Raw genomic sequence first — 22686 nt, forward strand, 5'->3', positions numbered from 1 at the left:
AATTATTTGTAAACAGTGGTGAAATTATGAACCATTAGTTGTCGTGTGGGTTGTGAAGTGGTTTGCTAACCTCTTCAACTCTGGTGTCAGGGTTAGGTACTATTGAGCTGCCGAAGGCCCGTGACATAGCTCATGTACTTACATAAGTAAGTAGTAACCGGGACCAACGGATTAACGTGCCTTTCGAAGCACGGATCATCTTACTTTCGGACAATCAGGTGATAAGCCTGTAATATCCTAAACTAGGGACCAAAAAGTATTTTTTGTGATATGTCCCCACCGAGAACCGAACCCGTGATCTCCGGAACGTGAGCCCAACACTCAACCACTGGACCACTTTTTTTTTGACGTGACTTATTGTAGATTTGCCGCAGGTGGCAGTATCTACTTGGCCGGACAAATGGGGAGCGCTGAAGGCTTTCACCCGATACAACGTTTAAGACAACAGGCCTGAGGGTGCCCAGTTGGGCGCGAACCCTACTGGACCACGGAGGCTCCCTATTACATGGGATTTAAACATAGTTGGAGAGGAGTGCATGCATGTACTGTACACCTCTGCCTACCCCTTCGGGGACACAGGCGTGGTGCTGTACATTCAACATATAATTGTCGTCTATCCCAAAACACCAGTGCAACTCCAACATCATATTTTAAGAAACTACTTCAGATAAAATCGCAAGCAGGAACCAAGCTCGCATTTTATCAAAACTAACAAACTTAATTCCAAAGTTCAACATTTGCAAGTTTAAATTTAAGAGCATAGGTACCCGTGATGACATACATCATTAGACGCCGACTAGACGGCTATATATGTGACTAAAGAAAACTTTATTTAACTCTACACAACTTGCTCTGAGACGAAACGAATTGCGTAAAGAAACTTGTGGATGCGCCTTTGATTTTATCTAGTAAGTAACCTCGTCGTACACTCAATGTGTTTATCGAAAAATAATATTGTACGTTGATATATAATTTTCTGCTTCTATGCTGTTCTGGGAGCAAATAAAAAACATAGAAAACGTTCAGCTGCTTGTCTTCCCGGGCATGTCGTAAAAACCGACAGAGGGATTGTGTCATCTAACATGATGGACTAATGTTATGGGCGATAGGCTGATCCCTTATCACCATAAGGTTCATCATATCCAGCTTACGACATCGTATCAACAGTGGCTGCAAGTTGTCTTTGATTACTTGTGACTCTGCCCACCCCATTAGGGATTACGGGCGTGAGTTTATGTATGTATGTATATATAATTTTCAGTTACATAGTGAACGTGTTTTTAAATCTGGTGGTGGTAACACAGTGAACGTGTTAAAGTTATTTCTTACTAGTGGTAATATTAGTTCTTAGTTATGTTTTATGTTCTTTTCACATCTTGTCTCTCTCACATCGCTTGTGTATGAAATATTTTGCTATTTGTGGTAGTTAGCTTGTAATGAGGGACGCAACAGGCCGTTTTTTTTTTTAAAAAAAATTGGTCTATCCCTTTCCACCCGATATGAAACGATCGTGAGTTTAAACTTTAAAAAAATCTGTACAAAAAAATACTTTGATTTTCCGAACGCAACCGACGTCCTACGATCGTTGCGCTAACTAAAAACGCGGGAAAAAATAGTGCAGGCCCCTGCATGCGAGTTTGTGCCTGTCAGTCGCCTGGAGACTGGGTCAGGGGTGGTTGCGTTTTTTGACCGTAAGACCCGCTCACGTAAGTAACATATTTTTTGTGAAATTATATACAATTTTGTGACGTTTTTACATTAAATGCACTTATTAATCATGTCTGTATACAGAAACATGTTTTTTTACGTGAATTTTGTGGTATAATATAAGACAAATCGAGTTTAAAAATGCACTCGCACGATCATGTGGCTTCGGTTGTTAGGTGCATATTTGGTTACTTATATGTGTATGGCCTTTTTATGGTTAAAAGGCTTACAAAATACATTTTTGTGTTTTTTTAAGGGGGTCATATGACTGACAAACTAATAGTGGAAGTATTAGAAAACGAAAACCTTTCGGAGATCTAAGATTTAGATGATGATGACCTCGATTTAGTACAAAACCATCTCTTTAGGGAAATGGATAAGTTAGATCTAACAGACGAGGACCCTGAAGAGGAAGTGGTAGTAGAATGGTCGCCTGAACCGGAAAATATTTCAACAGTATCGAAGCCGAGTTCTCTAATTTTACCAGGGTCATCAGCTAGACCAACAAGAAATTTTCGTCAAAAAGAGTCAGCCTCCACACCGAGCCGTACGAGCCCAATTAGTTCGTGAACATCCATTGCAAGTGTACGAGCAAACGTGGCAGCATCCGTATTACGAGGAAGTAGGCCTGCATCAATAACAAGAGGAGGAAGGTCCACGCGTGCACTAAGAGGAGAAAGAGGAAGGTCTGCATCAATTATACCTACAGTTCAACGGGGTAGGTCTACGTTGCGAAAAAGATTGTAGGAGGAAGCTTAGTTCTAGGATTAATCCCATGACTATCCGACTCTGCCAATAGAACCAGTAAAGCGATCCATTGATTATTTTTACGAATATTTCAATGAGGATCCTTTCTGGCGGAGATTAGTCGCTGTACAAATACTTATCTATTATTTACGTTCTACTGGGCGTGAACTAAAAACTGCGGTCGCTGAGATAGCAAAGCTATTGTCGATTCATATAATCATGGGCTGCATACCCTACCCTAGATTACCGTGGCATTGGAGAGCTGGTATCAAACTTGATTTAGTTAGCGGCCAGGCTTGATTTAGGTAATGACCAGGGATCGATTTTTAACACTCCGCAACGCAATACAAGAAGTAAAAATAAAATTGCTATTCTAGATTTAGTAAATTAAATTCATCTCTTTTGGGGTTATGTACACGTTTTTACAATAAAATACCAGATAATATTTTAAATATGACAGAAAATAAATTTAAAGCTCATATGAAGCTTACTTTATGTAAAAAAGCTCGTTATAAGATTAATGACTACCTAAATGATAATAATGTCTGGTATTGAATGTGTTCCTCTAGTTATTAAATAACTTGTAATGTATAACCTCATTGGTTTTTGAAAGATGAGTTGCTGTTGCAGTTTTTTGTCACTTCTTCTCCTCAGCCATAACACCTTGCGAAATGACGTAAATTCAAAAATGTTACATTGACGAAATGTTACATGAAGACCTGTATTGTGTTACATTTTTCTTAATAAGAAGTGGTCTAAAACTCATTTACTATAACTATAAAACAATTTTCTCATACCAAATGTGTTTTATTTCTACTAATAGGATAAAATATTATGCAAGTCGCATAGACTCACGATCGTGCGACTTACAAATTATTCCTACGGCTCACAATCGTGAGGGTCTGATTGCTGAAGACCAGCTAAGCTGGGATTTTTTTTCGTGTTTTTCCCGAGGTCTTTGCATGGCATAAAAAGCTGTCACTAACATTTTATAGGCCTAAGAGAGATTTCGTTTCTTCGGTTGGAAAGGGCTATGTTATAATGCGGTAACTTGTAATTAAGACATTATGTATGAACCCTAATTAGGTCAATAAAGTTTATTATTAATATTTAACATTACAATTACTGAAATTGAATAAAACAACAAAAATAACAGTATAAAAGTATGGAATTCACACACAGAATTCAATCGGATAAATAGTGACATTTTTAAAGTTTAAAAAAAAAAGTTTCTTTATTTCAGATAACAATGATCGTTAATTTGCATAATAAAACATTCATTCAAATAACTAAAAATAAAAAATAAATGTTTAGTTTAAGTTACCTACTCGAAATATATTGATAACTTCATAACTTGGCATTTTCATATTATTATTAATTGTTCGTTTTGTTATTTAAAAAATAACATAAAAATGGACGTTATTATTCTGTGGTTTTGCCCATGTGGAGTCATATCTACATCCTCCTGTCGTCGGTAGCAAGATCCCAATCATAACTTGTGCTCTGTACAAACTTCCGCATATTTCCAGCTCACCTTTTAAGCATTTCATTCCGTTTATTTATACGACTTCGTCTATAAATTACCTCTTTGCTGACTTTCCTTTTAAGTTACTTGTATAAAGTATAAGCAAACAGCCTTATAAGTTTGTGCCGGGCACAAGTCTAGCTATATCGATCTTTTTTTTGTTATTTTGTTGTTTTATGATAGTCGTGGAATTGACCATTTACTGACTGACTGAGTGTAAGCGAGCGTTTGAGTCGTTAATGTCACTAAAGTTCTATTTGGTTTTGTTTAGGTGCAAAGTTTGTAACATAAAGGTGGTCTGTACGTGGCATACGAATTAATAATAATATAAACTGATATAAATGATATAAACCTATACAGGCTATTAGTGACATCATAACGAATACTGAGGGGGATGATTCAGACCATGATTCTGAGTCGGCATCAGGTAGAATTTTCCGTCGCAAAATCAAATTAAATTCCACTTGATATTCAGAATCATGGTTTGAATCATCCGTCTCAGTATTCGTTACGAAGTCACTAACACCCTGTATTATGTGATATTGGATTGGACCATAAACCGCAACCTGGACACTCCATACAAAAATTTCATTCTTACCATATGCCGTCTAACGCATAAGTGTGAGCGAGACACCCTTACTTCTTCGAGGCTTACGGCCATTTTAAAAACTAAAGTAAGACCCAGAAGGGGTGAATTCGGCGCCCGATACGAATTGGTGCGGGGCGGAGTTACCGTTTTATACGTAGTATTATTTTTTATTCTATGATTATACTTAGGTTAGAAGTGAATTCTGGCCTAGTACAATGCATTCTGGTCAAGTAATTAATGTCATTCATAGCAAATCTGCAGAAACCATGTCATAGCACAAAGAAAACTAGAATGAAGTGTTTTAATATTTTGTGTAAATATTTTGTCTACACAAAAGATTTTACTTATACTTATTTTGAATAACCAATGTTTCTAATTGTTAATCTTTCGTGAGAGTCCTCAGCGCTCCCCATTTGTCCGGTCAAATAGTTAATGCCATTTGCGGCAAATCTACAATAAGTCACGTCCAAAAAAAGGACGTGGTCACGGGTTGGGAGGCCAGACAGTCGGTTCTGTAAAAACTAGACTTGTCAAATCTTCAGGTTAGGTAAGTGGGCCATGTTGATTAAACGGGATATCGCTAGGGAGGTGATGATGATGATTGTTGTCCGAACTTGAAGTAAAACAGGTTTTGTGTACCTACATGTGCTGTAACGCATGCTTTGTGAAAAGTAACCCGTGCCTATAGGTCAAAAGATTTATTGCGTAAAATCTTTTTATACTTTCTCTCCTTCGACTTCTAGAGGTGAGGAATTAATTGGAATATAAAGCAGCTGTCAAAATATTCCGTAAATGGTCTCCCGTCATCGAGATATAATAGCTTTAATCTTTCCGAGTGTCAGCGGAAATTTTAATTATGTTCCGGGAAAAAATTACGAGCACAAAATTGTTGAGGGTTCCGTCAGTTAATCGTAGTACCTATTTTTATGCGATAATGACGTGTCTTGTGTGACTTGTGGCTTTGGGCACTAGAATATGTCATCTTCTTCTTCTTCTTCTATCGTGTGGGTTGTGAGCTGGATTACCAACCCATCAACACTGGTGTCAAGGTTACTACTTATTGAGCCACCAAAGGCCCTTGACATGGTTCATGTAACGATTACTTACTTACATCAGTAAGTAATAACCGGGACCAACGGGTTAACGTGCCTTAAAAGTACCACATTTTTACTCGTTTTTCCCCGGCTACGGCGAAGCAAAAAGGAGAGTTATGTGATTGACCACTATGTAGGCAGGCATGTATTATAATTTGCACCCTCATTGTATAAATAAAGTGTAAGAATGTAAGAAAAAACTTTTATGTTTTAAATGAATACCTCATTAAGTATCTTATTCCTCTGTGAAAAAACTAATGTAAAAATCTAAAAAAAATAATAAATGAACAAACTTTTCTCAGGATATATCACTTTATTGCACAAGCATTACATTTATAGATTATTATTATAATGTCACATTTCCAAAAAAAAAATACTTAGACTAAAGCGGGCAAAACGGCATTATCGCAAAAATGTGTACAGGTACTTACAGTTTGGTTTTCTGATTTTGCCAAAGGATCCCTAAAATATTGGCGATGATGACTCCACGGTAATTGGAATTATCTCGGCACAAATTCGAGGTTTTGAATAATGAGAGTCTCTAACGACGGCCTAAGAGGATTGCTCCGTTTTAAATGTCCTCCCGCGAACCATCGCTAGTTGCGGAAGTAATCAACTTCATAATTGAAAATGGAAGTCTTTTGTGAGTAATTTGTATGGGTTATTTTGATTTTTTCAGCAACACCCTCCGTGGTCTAGTGGTTAGAGCGTTAGGCTCATGATCTGGAGGTCCGGGTTCGATTCCCGATGGGGACATTGTCGAAATCACTTTGAGGCTTAAATCACCTGATTGTCCGAAAAGTATGATGATTCCGTGCTTCGGAGGGCACGTTAAGCCGCTGTTTCGGCTATTAGTCGTAAAAACACCTGCACCAACTCGCATTGGAGCAGTGTGGTGGAGTATGCTCCATACCCCCTCCGGTTGATTGAGGGGAGGCCTGTGCCCAGCAGTGGGACGTATATAGGCTGTTTATGTATTTTGATTTTTCCAGCACAAGCACAACAAAGCAAGCTGTACAAGTTGTGTGCTTATGGATATCCTTACCATCTTCCATAAGAGTCGCTCTCTTAAAACCTGCTCATTATGATTATTCTTAGTGAAAGTATTTGCTATTATGATGTATTCTATTATGTTGTGTCTATGTACTTATGGTTTATTACTATATCTATAGTATGGTTAGGTCTTATAAAATGTATTTATTATATTACGAGTATATTGAGTATGTATTAACCTAACCTAATTGTAATTTGGTTCCCCAAGATACAGGCTGTGCCTAGTTTGGGGACCTCTGCTCAGTTTTTAAGAGATGGATTTATTTGGGTCTAAGTTTGAATATATATCTGTATTTATAATTAAATGGATGTACCTAATTAAGTCCTATATCGGATACAATAAACAATATTTTTATATATTTTTTTTTTCATTTCATTATTATGTAAAGTGTATTTGTATAAATATTACCCGTGGTTTAATAACCACAATAATGTTTCTCCATGGGTAAGTTATCGACCATATAATTCATATTTGTGTGCAAGAAATACATTACAGACACATATTTTCAGCAAGTAAGCACGGTGCCGAATCCAAGTTTTTTATAGCTGATTCTTGCTAGTGCCTGCCTGGAAGAAATTGCTTCTGAGCAATAAAGCCGTCCATTAGTACTGTTGCTAAATGTTTTATAAATACATTGTTTTAAGTTTACGCGGTTATTATCATATACCGCGGTTATTATCATATTATATATCGCGGTTTATCTCATCAGTCATCCCGTGATCATGGCACTTGCAACAGTGTCGAAATATCGGGAGTCTCATATCCCCATTTAAACGCGGTAAGAACCCGTTATTATGTGCTTTAATTATGTTTTATAAATGTTTGTATATTATGTTTGTGTGCCATAAAGTATATTTGATTTGATTTTTATCATCAATAATTTTGTAGTGTTAAATCGTTGTGGAATGTCTTTTAATTATTCATCTATATTTGATAAACATTATCTTCACTATGGTCTTAAGTTTTACTTAAGACTTATTTTACATACGTACTTAAATCATCTCCTTAGCATTATCGCATTTTTCACAGGTCCGCTTTACCTAACCAGAAGATTTGTCAGGTCCGGTTTTTTACAGAAGACTGCCTGTCAGACCTTCCTACCGCGAATGGAAAACCAGCCCGATATACATTAAGTTACATACCTCCGAAAATGCATTTCTCTGGAATGTGGGTATCCTCACGATGTTTTCTTTCACCGCTGAGTACGTGATAATCATTTATGATCCAAGTATGAACTCGAAAACAAATTCGATAATTATAGGTTTAGGCCTGTAGTGGATTCGAACCTGCGACTTCAAAGTGAGAGGCAAGCGTTCCACTGACTGAGCTACCATTGGCTAGCATACACATACATACTTACATAAAGAAATAATATATCTATTTTCATAGGGTGATAAGGTAATTTATGTCATCATATTTATGTTAATTCCTACTTGGTCGGACAAAGGGAAAATTTACAAAACAAACTGTCTGGGTTTCTTAGCAAGAAGTTGTTTTTCCAGTTCAGTGACATTCCTCTCCAGCGTGTCCTTGTGACATTGTTTCTTGAAGTCTTTGTTCCACCATTCTCTGAAGTTCTTCACCACAGTGGAGTAGGTACGTTCATTTAATAGCCTGCACAGTGTGCATGCATCGGATTCTTCCGAAGCCTGCTTGTACGTGTAGTAGTTGTGCCATCTGAGAAAAAAAAAACGACTTTATGCCCTTGCGGCGGACCCAACTAGTTGGCCACCTAGTTCCGCTCACATGCAACAGATGGCGCCACATTCAATAATGCAGTCTTCAAGCAGTCGTGAAACGCGATATCGAAGTTTACACAGCAAGACGCATATATATACAACTTCCAACACAATACTGTTGGATCGTCGATCCCTAGTCACACACACACACACTACCAACTTGTGGCTAGCGGGGTACTATGCTCAGTTCGGTACCCTGAAAACATTCTTTGGCGGCAGATCACCCACGCCGCCAAACCCTTTTGGAACAATAACGGCTTCTGTGATCCAGCGTTGGACTCTTGTTTCTTATCTAACCTAAACTGTCCTTGGAACTACTGCTGGGAAAAGGCCTCTCTTCATTTCTGCCAGGACTCTCTCTCCAGTGCTTCCTCCGGAAAGCATTCAAGTCGTTGCGCCATCTCCGCCTCGGTCTGCCGCGCCTGCGTCTGTCTCTATTCGGAGACCATTCTGTAATGATCTTAACCCACAGGTCGTTAGGCATCCAACAGACGTGACCTGCCCAATCCCACTTCAACTTGAACGTTAATATTATTTACCTGAAATAGTTATAGTACTTCTTTTTATTATTCACAGCCTCCAACATAAGAGATGCTACTGCTTGTGGTATCATCTCGCTGGCGTCAATGTATGAACCTGGTGGCAGGAACCTGAAAAATAAGAATAAATTCAAATTCAAATTCAAATTCAAATTCAAATAATTTATTTCAGACCATAATAACGTCCATAGAAAAAATAAAATAAATAATAATAAACACTAAATAAGTACAAAAATTGTTAAAAACTAAAAGTACAAATACATAAAAATTATAGTGATATAAAAAAAAAAAGATATAAAAAAAGTGATAGGGTCTTGCGGAGAAAACTCCCTTAAGTCTTGATAAAACTTCCATAATAAAATAATTGTCAACTAGCTCGATACCTTGGCGGATTCTTTACAATGTTTAATAAAAAATTGTATGTAGCTTATAAATTAACACGTTCACTACACCCTATACATTCATTTGAATTATGAATAGACACACTATGGCATGAGAAAAACAATCTGAAAAGCATCCTGTCGGATTTTCCCTAGTGCCCCACATATGGGTCATGCACGTATGAGCTTCAAATTCATTGCCTCATATGTGGTTCATACACAGTGAACGTGTTAAATACTTAACATAAAAGTCTATTAGACCCGTGTCAGGCGCCTTAGGCTGCTCAAAGGTAACCCAGAGTTGATGAGGTCAGTCATAGATTTCACAATCACAACCCACACGAGAGAAGAAGAAAAGTCTATTCTATAGACGTTCCACTGCTTGGCTTCCCCTCGGTCAATCGGAGGTAGGTACCCACCGTATACTCCGCCACGCAGCTGCGTGGCGGCTTTATTACTGACTATTGGAGGTGTTAACGACCTCCGTGGTCCAGTGGTTGAGCGTTGGACTCACGATCCGGAGGTCACGGGTTCGATTCCCGGTGGGGACATATCACAAAAATTACTTTGTGGTCTCTAGTTTGGTTAGGACATTACAGGCTGATCACCTGATAGTTCGAAAATAAGATGATCTGTGCTTCGGAAGGCACGTTAAGACGTTGGTCCCGGTTACTAATTACTGATGTAAGTAAGAAGTCGTTACATGAGCCATGTCAGGGGCCTTTGGCAGCTCAATAGTAACTCTGACACCAGGGTTGATGAGGTTAGTTACAACAACACTTTACAACCCCCGCGATAGGAGAAGGAGGTGTTGGCTACTAAGCCAATCCAATCAGCAGACCATTCAAGGCACAACCACATAAACTTACCGTGAATAATTTGCGCCACCAAACACTACAGGGACAGCGTAATGTTGTACCGCATGAAGAAGCTTCTCCGTGACATAATCCTCACACTTCGAGTTCTCAAACGCGAAATAAAAGTAATATTCCCGTTCCAGTAATTCTAGGCAATCCTCCATCCGTTCTCTTGCGCATGATTTATCGCCGCACATGCCAAACACATCCACCTGGAAGCCATAAATGGTCAAATATTCCTGAATGTCCCTTGTGAGCTGCATTCTCTCGCTTTTCGACATACAATTGGAGACAAACCAAGCCGCGATTCTCTTTTTCTTTCCTAAAATCTTTCTTATAGGGAAAGGAGTAGGCTCCATAGGATGAATCCAGGTCATGTTAATCTTCGGGCCAACGATGGTATTATTTTTGTCGAGAATTATGAGATAAGTCCAACGGATATCGGAGTCCAGTCGATAGCTCCATGTGAAGTTAAAATATTCCTCATAAACGGGGTGACACATTGGATAGTTGTCGCTGGATTCAGACGCCGTGAAAATATACTTCTGATGAGCAGATCTATACACAGGAGGCAAGTCCCAACTGTTTTCAACATCGAAGAGTATTGCGTCGAAGTTCCTAATATCCAAGAGCATACTTTTATCATTCGTCAAAAAACAGTTCGTGTACGAACAGTTCATCTCCACAAAGACGCCTTGCCCGTTCCTGTATATCGAAGAGCTGTAATGCGAAAACGCATTTGTGTATTTTAGTATATATTTCAAATCCGTTGGAAATCTTTTCAGTGGTACGTAGTTAGTGAAGGTCGTTGTAACGTTTCCAGTGTTTTTCTTGATTTCTCGTTGGATTTTCCTCAAGATTCCAGGTTTTCGAAATACGTAGTTTAGTTCGACGATGGTTTCGTTCCTGTCCTTATGTAGGATCCGTATGAATTGTAGTATGATGGCGCCGTATGCGCCTATGAGTATTGCTTTCAGTATCTTGGACATGTTCACTGCGGGGCGATCGGATATGTTATTGTCACCAGTTGTCTGTCTGTATGTACGTATGACACTAAAAGAACGTCAATAAGAGTTTCTTAGTAGAGCTCATCTTCAGAACACGAACAATACAATCATAAAGCACGCGTCTTCTCAAGTACTCTATAGTTATTTTTTCTAAGAAATTTTAATTCATTGGAATTATTTCGTGCTGGTATTGCATAACTATATATTTATATATATTGTATAGGAAAACATAGTGAGGAAACTCATTATCCCGATAAATGCATTTTCGGAAGTATGTGATCTAACCTGTATTGGGCGGTTTCGCGGGTTGCAAGGTCAGACAGGCAGTCGCTTCTGTATAAAATCGGACCTGTTAAATCTTCCTGTGAAAAACGGGATAATGCTAGGGAGATTCGGTATAAATCAGGTTTTCTTTTACACGTATGTGACCCGCCACTGTTATGTACTTATAATTTCGTGGTAATATTTTTTTATTATTAAATTAAATTTTATTAAACAAAAAAGCACATTTGAAAATGCGTTCCTATTATACGCGTACTAAGGTACACTACACTAAGGAAATTCAACAGGATGCCTACATAAAATGTAGTTTACAACAAAAAGCGACGAAACGAAAAAATCTTTTCATCCCAGCATCACATTGCAGCACAACGCAATAATAAATTAAATTGAAAAAGCAAACGCAGAGATCCCACGTATGCAAATAAAGCCTGGGGCTGGATAGAAGAGGAAATATGTTGGCAATTATACTAAACGGAGAATTAAATATGAAAATATTTTGTAGAGCGCGCTCGGCGCCCGCGCTGGTCGACGGCTCGTATGTAAATGACAACAAATAGACAAGTAGCGCCCTCTCTTGTAGGCGAGATTATTTTAGTTTTTGCTGGCTCTTTGTATCACGTCTGTTTTTGTTCAGAGCACTGAACTGTTATTGTATGGAAGTCACGTAGACTCTAAACCTTCAGACCAAATACTTACTTTTTATTTGATCTCAGTCTGAGTCCTAGTAACACCATACAGATATATTACCTATTTGCAAAATTCACCGCCTGTGAGTCCCAACTGAAAAACATTATGATATACTTAATATTTATTCATGAATAGGTGCTGATAACGACGGGCACCTTGAGCGATCCCATTGGTAAGTATCTATTTTTTTTTGATTTATCATTATTCTTTAATTTTTTTCTTGTATTATTGTCAAGTCTTGTCAATCAATTCAGCTGTAGAATAGATTCTGAGATTATTGGTTTTTGCTTTTTATTATTTGCAATATCCATGTATGCATTCACAATAAAAGCCCGACTGAGGAAGTTTTCACATAAATAATATACTTATTTGTACTCACATTAAGTGTTTTTTTTTCAAGGTAAATTAGAACGAATCTGCTTAAAATCCTGTAATATTTTTGAGAATCCGTAGATTTGAAGAAGCTATATAGTGGTGTCACGGTTGATGAGAGCGGTCATTGCCCTCTGTAACTGAAATAATACACATGTGGCTGGCGAAACGGCCACATCAGAGCCCACCATAACAACGACCAGTAGCCGGACACGGTTAAATTCGGACGACATGATGATGATGAATACATATGTAGAAGCCAAATAAATTCAAAAATAATATTACCCTTTTCTTATAAAATATATTCCAATATTGTAATGTGTACCACAGGGTCTGTCTCCCTGAACGTAGCGACATGGTTATGCTAATTTCGGGACAAGATGTCCCGATGTCCCTAAAATTGACATCTGTAATGGTATTCTCTAACATGATAACGGTTGAAAAAATATATTTCTATCTGTGAGCATAAATAATACATTTAGTAAACATTTTTACGGCCTCTGTGGTCCAGTGGTTGAGCGTTGGGGTCACGATTCGGACGTCCCGGGTTTGAAACCCGGTGGGGACAAATCACAAAAATCAATTTGTGACTGGATTGTGAGCCCAACGCTCAACCATTGGCCCACGGAGGCCGTTCTTTGATTTGTCGCCATTTTTATTGATTTTGGTGAACGTAGCCTAGAAAGTCCGTCATTGGGATATTGTCGTGAGCTTATGTTGTGTACTTGAAGGTATTGATATTTTAAGGTCGCACACTTGTAGTGACCTACCTTGTAGTGATACTTGTTGTATCTTGTAGACCAAGAAAAGCTTATATAGAACAGATTAAAGAGAAGGCGAACGTCGTGTCTTATAAGGTAGTGAAGGAATTGGCTTTTGATAGACAAGAATAGAGAATGCTACACCGACAAGAGCATGGCTCAAATTAGTGATGACCTCTTTTTCCACTCCACCAACTAAACGGAACAACTAGTTGATCGGAACTCAGTATGTGCAATTCTTCCCACTGATCCAACTACTCAAAAGTAAATCACTGACTGAATCACTGAATCAGTGAGTTGTAGTGATCCGCTGATGCATTAGTAGCCTAATATACGAACGCAGTTTCTCCGCGAAAATGATACTAGGTCTGCGTCGTCCGAGAATCGCCTTAATGGGATAAGAATTACAATGAATAATCCTATAATCCTTCGAATCAAAAAGTTTCCCAACAAACTTTCAGAATGAAATTTAGACCTTTGAATGTGGATTGGGTACAATTTAATTATCGCTAATAGGATAAATGGCCCGTTGGCCCAGAAACCGAACCGAAACCGAACAAAGTTCTGTATTAAAGAGTTGTCGAGAAGCTGGATTGTACGGGAAGATTGCGTTTCACTAGGGTGCAGCTAACATGGTACATTAAAATCCAGGTTTTTATTTTTTACCATAAGTACGGTCATGACTAACTAATATGTATACACTTTGAAACCAAGTCACATTAACTTTTTTGACAAATAAAACTGTAAGTCTCATTAAATGTCAAATATGATAGTGCGACAGGGTTTAAAGTGGGCACATAATATTGCACATGACTGTACATTCAGCTCATTATGCGTTAATATCAAGTGGAATTTTCGAATTGAAAATAATTAAAAACAAATCATGAATTTGCGACGGAAAATTCCACTTGATATCAACTCGGAATTATGGTCTGAATCATCCCTCATAGTTTTCGTTACGATGTCACTAACACATTGTATAATATTTACGCCTTTAATTCACATTGCATCACATTCAACTTGCAACTTTTGAAGAAGTCTTAAGATAGAGGCGTATAAAGCGGTTTTAATTGTATTGTTTTGCGTTGTTCATTGTATTGTAAATGCTAATCTAATTACCTATATAATCCACACAATCAGGTGATGAGCCTATAATGTCCTAACCAAACTAGGGATCACAAAGTGGGAAGTCGATTGAAATTCTGAACTTCATAGAATAAGAAAGAAAAAAACATTTATTATTGAACTACTACACAAAAAAACACACGATAATTTGAACATAAATATTTTTTAACTTAATACGGGTGTTGGAATGGAAATCAATAAGAGAAATGCATTGGGTTACACTTGAGTTAGAGTAACATCCCACATTTTCTTTGCGTTCTATTAACCTACCAAAGAAAACATAACATAAACAGCCTATATACGTCCTACTGCTGCGCACAGGCTTTCCCACAATCAAGCGGAGGGGGGCTCATACTCCACCACACTGCACCACTAAGGATTGGTGGAGCTGTTTTACGGCTAATAGCCGGGACTAACGGCTTAACATGCCCTCCGAAGCTCTGAATCAAGTGATTCAAGTTTGCAATGTCCTTACCAAACAAAGGACAGTCTCGCAAAGTGATTTCGACAATGTCCCCGTCGGGAATTGAACCCGGACCAACGCTCTAACCACTAGACCACGGAGCCTGTTGAGAACCCACCAAAGAAGCTATAAATAAATCAATTTATTAAAAATAATGACTCCTCACCATCGCTTGTGTGGCATAAATTTGAATTTCAACCTTCTAACCGTACTCGTACAAGCGTTAAATGAATGAACTTTTATAACTTGGCTCAACTTGGTGTTTTAATACGGACTTTGAGGTCCGCAATGATGAACATCCCCCTTACTTTTAATGACTTTTTGCTAATATTCGACGCTACGCTTTCACCACGAAAAAGTTTGAAACCGTTTTCGATTTTAAAAGTACTGTTTTAGCGGGCAATAGTGGCTGGAAATGTAAATTGAGTTTTATGAGGAAGTTGAATGTTTATGTAATAAGATTCTGGCGGACGACGCATCGAATATAATTATATGCTGTAAAATAGTAACGAAAAATATGTGTTGCGTGACACACTTTCAATAAAAAAATTACATATTTGTACATGGACACAATTACATATATATGCAACGTGGTGGAGTATGCTCCATACCCCCTCCGATTGATTAAGGGGAGGCTTGTGCCCAGCAGTGGGACGTATATAAGCTGTTTATGTTTTACATTTTGTACATATATATACACGCCTATTTCCCATCGGTAAGCAGGAACTTCATTTGCTTCGACTCTCAGATACTTACTCCTTTTGCTTTCTCCACGTTCATCAATCAATAAATAATTGATATCATTATATTTGTGCGCTTTATTGTACTTTTTTGTGTTTTGTTACAATAAAGTCCCTCATTCAGCGCTTATCGCTATCGACCCACTAGGGTCGATTAATTCTTTCAAATATTTTTCTCTCAGGACGCCCTGAGCCGAGGTTCGCGCCCAACTGGGCACCCTTAGGCATGTTGTCGTAAACGTTGTACCAGATGAGAGCCTTCAGCGCTCCCCATTTGTCCGGTCAAGTAGTTAATGCCATCTGCGGCAAATCTACAATAAGTCACGAAAAAAAATATTGTATTGTAAATAAAAAAGTATATTTGTATTGTATTGTATAGTGATTTTTGTGTAACAGACGTGGTTAGTTGTCTAATAGCACACTGATGAATGTGTTGTGTGATATAAAGTTACTATAGTATTATTACATCAGTGGATATAAACAACATAATTTTGTAGTTTTCGAAAAAAAGACACCTCCACCAACCCGCAGTGGAGGAGCGTGGTGGAGTATGCTCCATACCCCCTCCGGTTAATTGAGGGGAGGCCTGTGCCCAGCAGTGCGACGTATATAAGCTGTTTATGTTTTTATGTAGTTTTCTACCCGTACATTGTGTTATCTTCAGCTGTTTTTATTTTATTTTCAGAGACCTTAATAGTATTTTATGCAACAGTTGTATAAGAAGGGTCAAAAAATGCGAGTGGCGTGAGTTGCGATGTGAGCCTTGGCGAACATCGCAATAAGAGACGCCACGAGCATTTTTTGACCTAGTTATACAACGTTGCATACAATACTTTTTCTACGACGACGTAATTTTAAATGAAACAAAAATTATACAAAGAAAAATTTTATTTATAAAAATGAAGATGTAAATTTTGAATGGTATTGTGTGATATGGTAATCAATAGTTCTTCATCCATTTTTCCTTTTTATTTTATACTTTTTAGTGTTTTGAAACGAAACACAAAAAAATTTTCCAATTTATTTTCCAACGCGCGGGAAAATGGCGGCAAATGTATACTTTTTTTTATAGTATATCTATGGCACCAAACAAAGTAAAGGTGCCAGTTTCCAGGTCAAAAAAAAAAAACAACAACAATGCTTTTTTGGCGACATTATAGTACAGTTACACTTTGTAAACAATGCTTTTATAGGCCATAGAGCGTACACTTTTTCAAAGAGTTTAATTATGTATGTACTTATATTAGACTTTTTGGTTATTTAAATGCCAGATTAAAGTAGAGGAGTCAAAGACCTAGGTCTTTGAGAGGAGTAGAAAAAATAAATTTAAATTAAGAACACACACAAAAGTCACAAACATCGAAAAAAGGAACGCACCGTTATTCTAAATCTAAATTCAAATTTATTTTATCAATCAATAAACTCCTTTTGATTTCATAAACGGGCGTCAACTCAATAAGTTGCGAAGAATTGCAGCGACAGAAAAATCAGGCGACAGACATTGGTGAGTTTGTGAGCGATTTTTTCTTTTTTTCTCTCTCCTTTTATTAAAATCAAGTTAAACTTGCAGAGTCAGGGCGATAATTTTATATTCACGGCGAGGAGAGCTGAATTTATCGGTTTGTTTATTGAGTTGCTGCGAAAGATTGCGCTGTGATCGAAGTTGTGACGTCTTTTAATGCTGTCTTTTAACTTGTTTTTCTACAGACGGTAGACATAATAAACTCATGCTCGTGATTCTTTAATGGAGTGGGTAGAGAGAGTCATTTAATTAGTCTGAAATAAAAATAATAACTTTTTTCTGGAAAAAATCCTTCATCAATTAATATTTCAGGCAAACAGAGATGACAAGAATAAGTATTTTGATATTCAGGACATTTAAGAAACTAAAAAAAAAACATGAATTTTGCGGCGGAAATAACCACATGGTATGAACTCAGAAATATTATGGTCTGTGCATCCCACAAAGTTTCGTTACGTTATCACTAACACCCTACATAATGAGCCGCCATATAAAATTAGCACTAGGATTTTGTATCAAAAGTTCATCCATGATATATCTAAATGTTATTGTCGTCATCGTACATACATACATAAACTCACGCCCGTAATCCCTAATGGGGTGGGCAGAGCCACAAGTAATCAAAGACAACTTGCAGCCACTGTTGATACGATGTCGTAAGCTGGATATGATGAACCTTATGGTGATAAGGGATCAGCCTATCGCCCATAACATTAGTCCATCATGTTAGATGACACAATCCCTCTGTCGGTTTTTACGACATGCCCGGGAAGACAAGCAGCTGAACGTTTTCTATGTTTTTTATTTGCTCCCAGAACAGCATAGAAGCACAATCGTCATCGTACTGAGCATAAAAAAATAAAATCTTAATTAAATCACGTGAAATAAAAAGTGATTATCGTCAATGTATTTTTTTTAAATAAAGCACTGATTAATCATCGATTAATTCCTTTGCTCCTGCGCTAACAATGTGATCGTGTTCAGAGCAGTAACAAGTACTTTAGCACAGTTTATTATGCACTACTACTAGTTACTACTACTGATTCTCATTCTCGCGTTTCTCTCGTATAATCGTATGGGTTGTGAGATCAATGAACGACCTCATCAACCCTCAGGGTTACTATTCTGCCACCAGAAGCTCCAGACATGGCTCATGTTTTTTTTTTGACGTGACCGAACCATGACCTTGGCCGGACAAATGGGGAGCGCTAAGGGTTCTCACCCGCCCGGTAAAAAAATAAGACAACAGGCCTGAGGGTGCCATGATGGGCGCGAACCTCGGCTCACGGCGTTGTTTGAGGGGATATTTGAAAGAACGAATCGACTCGCTGAGTAGGAATGTTTTGACACAGTACTTAGAACATTGTCCTAAAAGCCTTAACACGTTCAGTATGTATGAACCACATATGAGGCGTACATTGGAAACTCATAAGTGCATGTCCCATATGTGGGGCACTACGGGAAATGGGAAAATCCGACGGGAGACTTTTCAGATATTTTTTTGCAATAGTGTCTTCTTCTTCTTCCTTGCGCTATCCCACTTTAGGTGGGGTCGGCTCTCCTAATTTTGCGGCGCCATGACATTCTATCTAGGGTTGTCGGATCGGGTAAATTTTCATTTTTTAGTAATCGGGACATGCTACTCCACCAGGTGGTGTATTGTTTGGAGTATCGGGGAGGGGCACACGGTACACATAGGTAAGAGCGATGTACTGCCGTGTCTACCGGGTGAGCTACAATGTCCTACTACCCACAACATTATTTTTATTACAAGCTTTTATTTAACTTGCAATGTATGTATGTATGTATGTATGTATGTATGTTTGTGTGTTCGGGTGGAATTTTATAACTCAATTTTAAGGCACTTGCCCTCAACCGATTGAGCTGAAATTTTGCATGCACGTGTATATCCGATGACAATGCAATATTATTATGACATGGAGCTGATCTGATGATGAAGTCGGAAGATAGCCATAGCAACTCAGTAATTAAATAACATAACCACATCGAGTTTGGGCTCATTTCATTCGACTAGATGAGTACTTTGGTGCTAGATAGTAACCAAGGTCTGATGATGGAGCCGGAAGACAGCCAAAGGAACTCAGTACTTAAACGACACAACCAAATCGAGTTTGGGCTCGTTTGATTCGCCTAGATGAGTACTTAGATGCTAGATGGTAACCAGGGTCTGATGATGGAGCCGGAAGACAGCCAAAGGAACTCAGTACTTAAACGACACAACCCCATCGAGTTTGGGCTCGTTTGATTCGCCTAGATGAGTACTTAGATGCTAGATGGTAACCAGGGTCTGATGATGGAGCCGGAAGACAGCCAAAGGAACTCAGTACTTAAACGACACAACCCCATCGAGTTTGGGCTCGTTTGATTCGCCTAGATGAGTACTTTGGAGCTAGATGGTAACCAGGGTTCGATGGTGGAGCCGGAAGATAGCCAAACGAACTCAGTACTTAAACGACACAACCCCATCGAGTTTGGGCTCGTTTGATTCGCCTAGATGAGTACTTTGGATCTAGATGGTAACCAGGGTCTGATGATGGAGCCGGAAGACAGCCAAACGAACTCAGTATTTAAACAACACAACCCCTTCGAGTATGGGCTCGTTTGATACTTACAAGCTTTTATTTAAATTGCATTGTATGTAGATATGTTTATATGTTCGGGTGAAATCTTACAACTCAATTTTGAGCATTTGCCCTCAACTCATTGAGCTGAAATTTTGTATACACGTTTAGTTTGGATGACAATGCATGATTAACTGTATAATGTCATTCTAAATCCAACATGGCGACGTACCCTAGATGGCGGACCAATGCGAAACTCCTGATCAGCGAGAGGTTCGCTTGAGCGCTTTACTATCAACAAAATAAGAGCACAGGATAGTCTAGTAGATAGTTCTCGAAATAATGACAACGTGGATTTAAATAATATTATACCATCTGATATAAATAAGACTGGAGGGCTCCCTAAGGAGTTAGAAATATTTGTTGGGGCCAAGGTAATGTTACGGTACAATGTAGATATATCCAAGGGTCTTGTGAATGGTGCAATCGGATACATAACGGAAATATTATGGCCTTGCTTCCGGAGAGCTCAAATGTATGATACTGACATACCTTCCGTCCGTATAGACTTCGGTAAAGACGGTGTTCATCTCATTCAACCCAAGACTGTGCAATTTCCAGCAAAATTTAGTCGCGGCACTGCAGAAAGGAGAATGTTACCAATTATATTATGTTGGGCTTGTACGGTACACAAAATGCAGGGTAGTACTGTTGACCATGCCGTTGTATACTTGGGCTCGAAGCTCTTTGCCGCTGGTCAAGCATATGTGGCCTTAAGTAGGGTGAAATCGTTAGAAGGGCTCCTAATTGAAGAGTTGGATTGTTCAAAATTAACTGGCAAACGACCTTGCAATAATGATGCGTTGAATGAGATGAACAGACTTAGGAACTTACAAGGTGAAAACTAAAAAGTATAAAATAAATTAAGGTAAAAAAATCTTTAAAAACAAGCTTTTATTTAAATGCGCTAAAAAGAAAAAAATAAACTTTTACACTATAACTTTACTGTCAACTTATAACATTTCAAATTCAACATATTTGACACAATTTATATGTTTTAAAAGCTTGTCGCGAGATTTAAGTACTCGTATTTACTTTCTTAGTTTAAAATTTTTAATAGGCAGGTATTTTAAAACTTGCTTTTAAAATTACGAGTAGGTACTTAAATCTCGCGACAAGCTTTTAAAACATATAAATTGTGTCAAATATGTTGAATTTGAAATGTTATAAGTTGACAGTAAAGTTATAGTGTAAAAGTTTATTTTTTTCTTTTTAGCGCATTTAAATAAAAGCTTGTTTTTAAAGATTTTTTTACCTTAATTTTTTTATTATGTTCTGTACTTTAATTGTTCTTGATGTATATAATGTTTTTGAACGTTGTATAAATTGATTGATGACAGGAAACCTAGCATCGAGACAAACCATTCCTGGTTTAGCGATGCTATGCGTCAAAACTGTATAGGTACTCTTTATATATATAAAAAAAAAGTATAAGGAGGGCGTCATCTGCCCCTTTTGTTCTCGGGCAGGCAAAGAGCTGTGTGGACTACAGGCTGCTGGTTCCTCCGCATTACGTGGCCATACCACCTCAAACGACTTTTTACAATACTAACTTCGACTTTGACTTTTCGACTTTCGACTTTTTTTGCAATAGGTAGTGTATCTTATATAAATTCCAATATGTTTATCAGGATAACGTTAAACGTTGCTCGTGAGAGGTCGATATCTAATTTTCGTTTACACAGTGAACGTGTTAAGAGCAAATGGTACTAGAGCCGGTGAAGTGACTCGCAGCAACTATGGCACTTGCAGCTCTCGACACAACAGCGCACTCTTGACTGCGCGTGATTCACGGTGATTGCACTAATTACCTGGTACAAGCGGGAGAGACGTGAACCACAGGTGGGAGGTACATTGTCATCATATGGTTTTAAAGATTTAAATCATACCATATACGGCCTATGCCATATAACAGCCTCTGTGGTGCAGTAGTTGAGCGTTAAGCTCACGATCAGCAGGTCTCGGGTTCGAATCCCGGTGGGGACATATCACCATAATCACTCTGTGAGCCCAGGTTGATTGGAGTCCTAGTGTCCAGCAATAGGACATATGTAGGCTGTTTATGTTTATGTATGTATGAGCCCAGGTTTGGTTAGGACTTCACGCGATTGACCGAAATTAAGAACACCGTGCCTAGCCGATTCTTCATCATTATTTCTGTCACGAACAAAACAGAATCTCTGTATCAAGACTACTAAATAACGGGCTCCGTGGTGCAGTGGTTGAGCGTTAAGCTCACGACCCGGAGGTCCCGGGCTCAAATCCCGGTGGGGACACATCACGAAAATCACTTTGTGATCCCTAGTTTGGTTATAGCACATTACAGGCTGATCACCTGATTGTCCGAAAGAAAGATGATCCGTCCTTCCGAAGGCACGATAAGCCGTTGGTCTCGGTTACTACTTACTGATGTAAGTTAATAGTCGTTACATGAGCCATGTCAGCCTTTGGCAGCTCAATAGTAACCCTGGCACCACGGTTGATGGGGTTGGTAATCCACCTCACAACCTACTCGATAGAACAAGAAGAAGAAAACTACTAAAACCGAACCGAGATTCAAAGGTTCCTTCAACCATATGCTAGTAATAGCGGTGAAACAAGGCACCATCCTATAATGGCCAAGGGAACGACTCCGCAGTTTACGTCGTACCCCCCCTGAACGCCTGAGCACTTAAAGTGTTAGCGCCAAAGTGCTTGTCTCCAATTAATTTTTTGGATTAACGCCAAACTGAGTCAAATAACGCCTTCTAAGAACAACTTGATTTCAGGCGTTTTCGGGCGGAACAGCTGTAGGTACTTAGCTATGGTTTTATAAAAAAGTGGCTTCCATGGTCCAGTGGTTGAGCGTTGGGCT

This window comes from Pectinophora gossypiella, chromosome 19 (assembly GCF_024362695.1).
Source record: "Pectinophora gossypiella chromosome 19, ilPecGoss1.1, whole genome shotgun sequence".
Taxonomy (NCBI): Eukaryota; Metazoa; Arthropoda; class Insecta; order Lepidoptera; family Gelechiidae; genus Pectinophora; species Pectinophora gossypiella.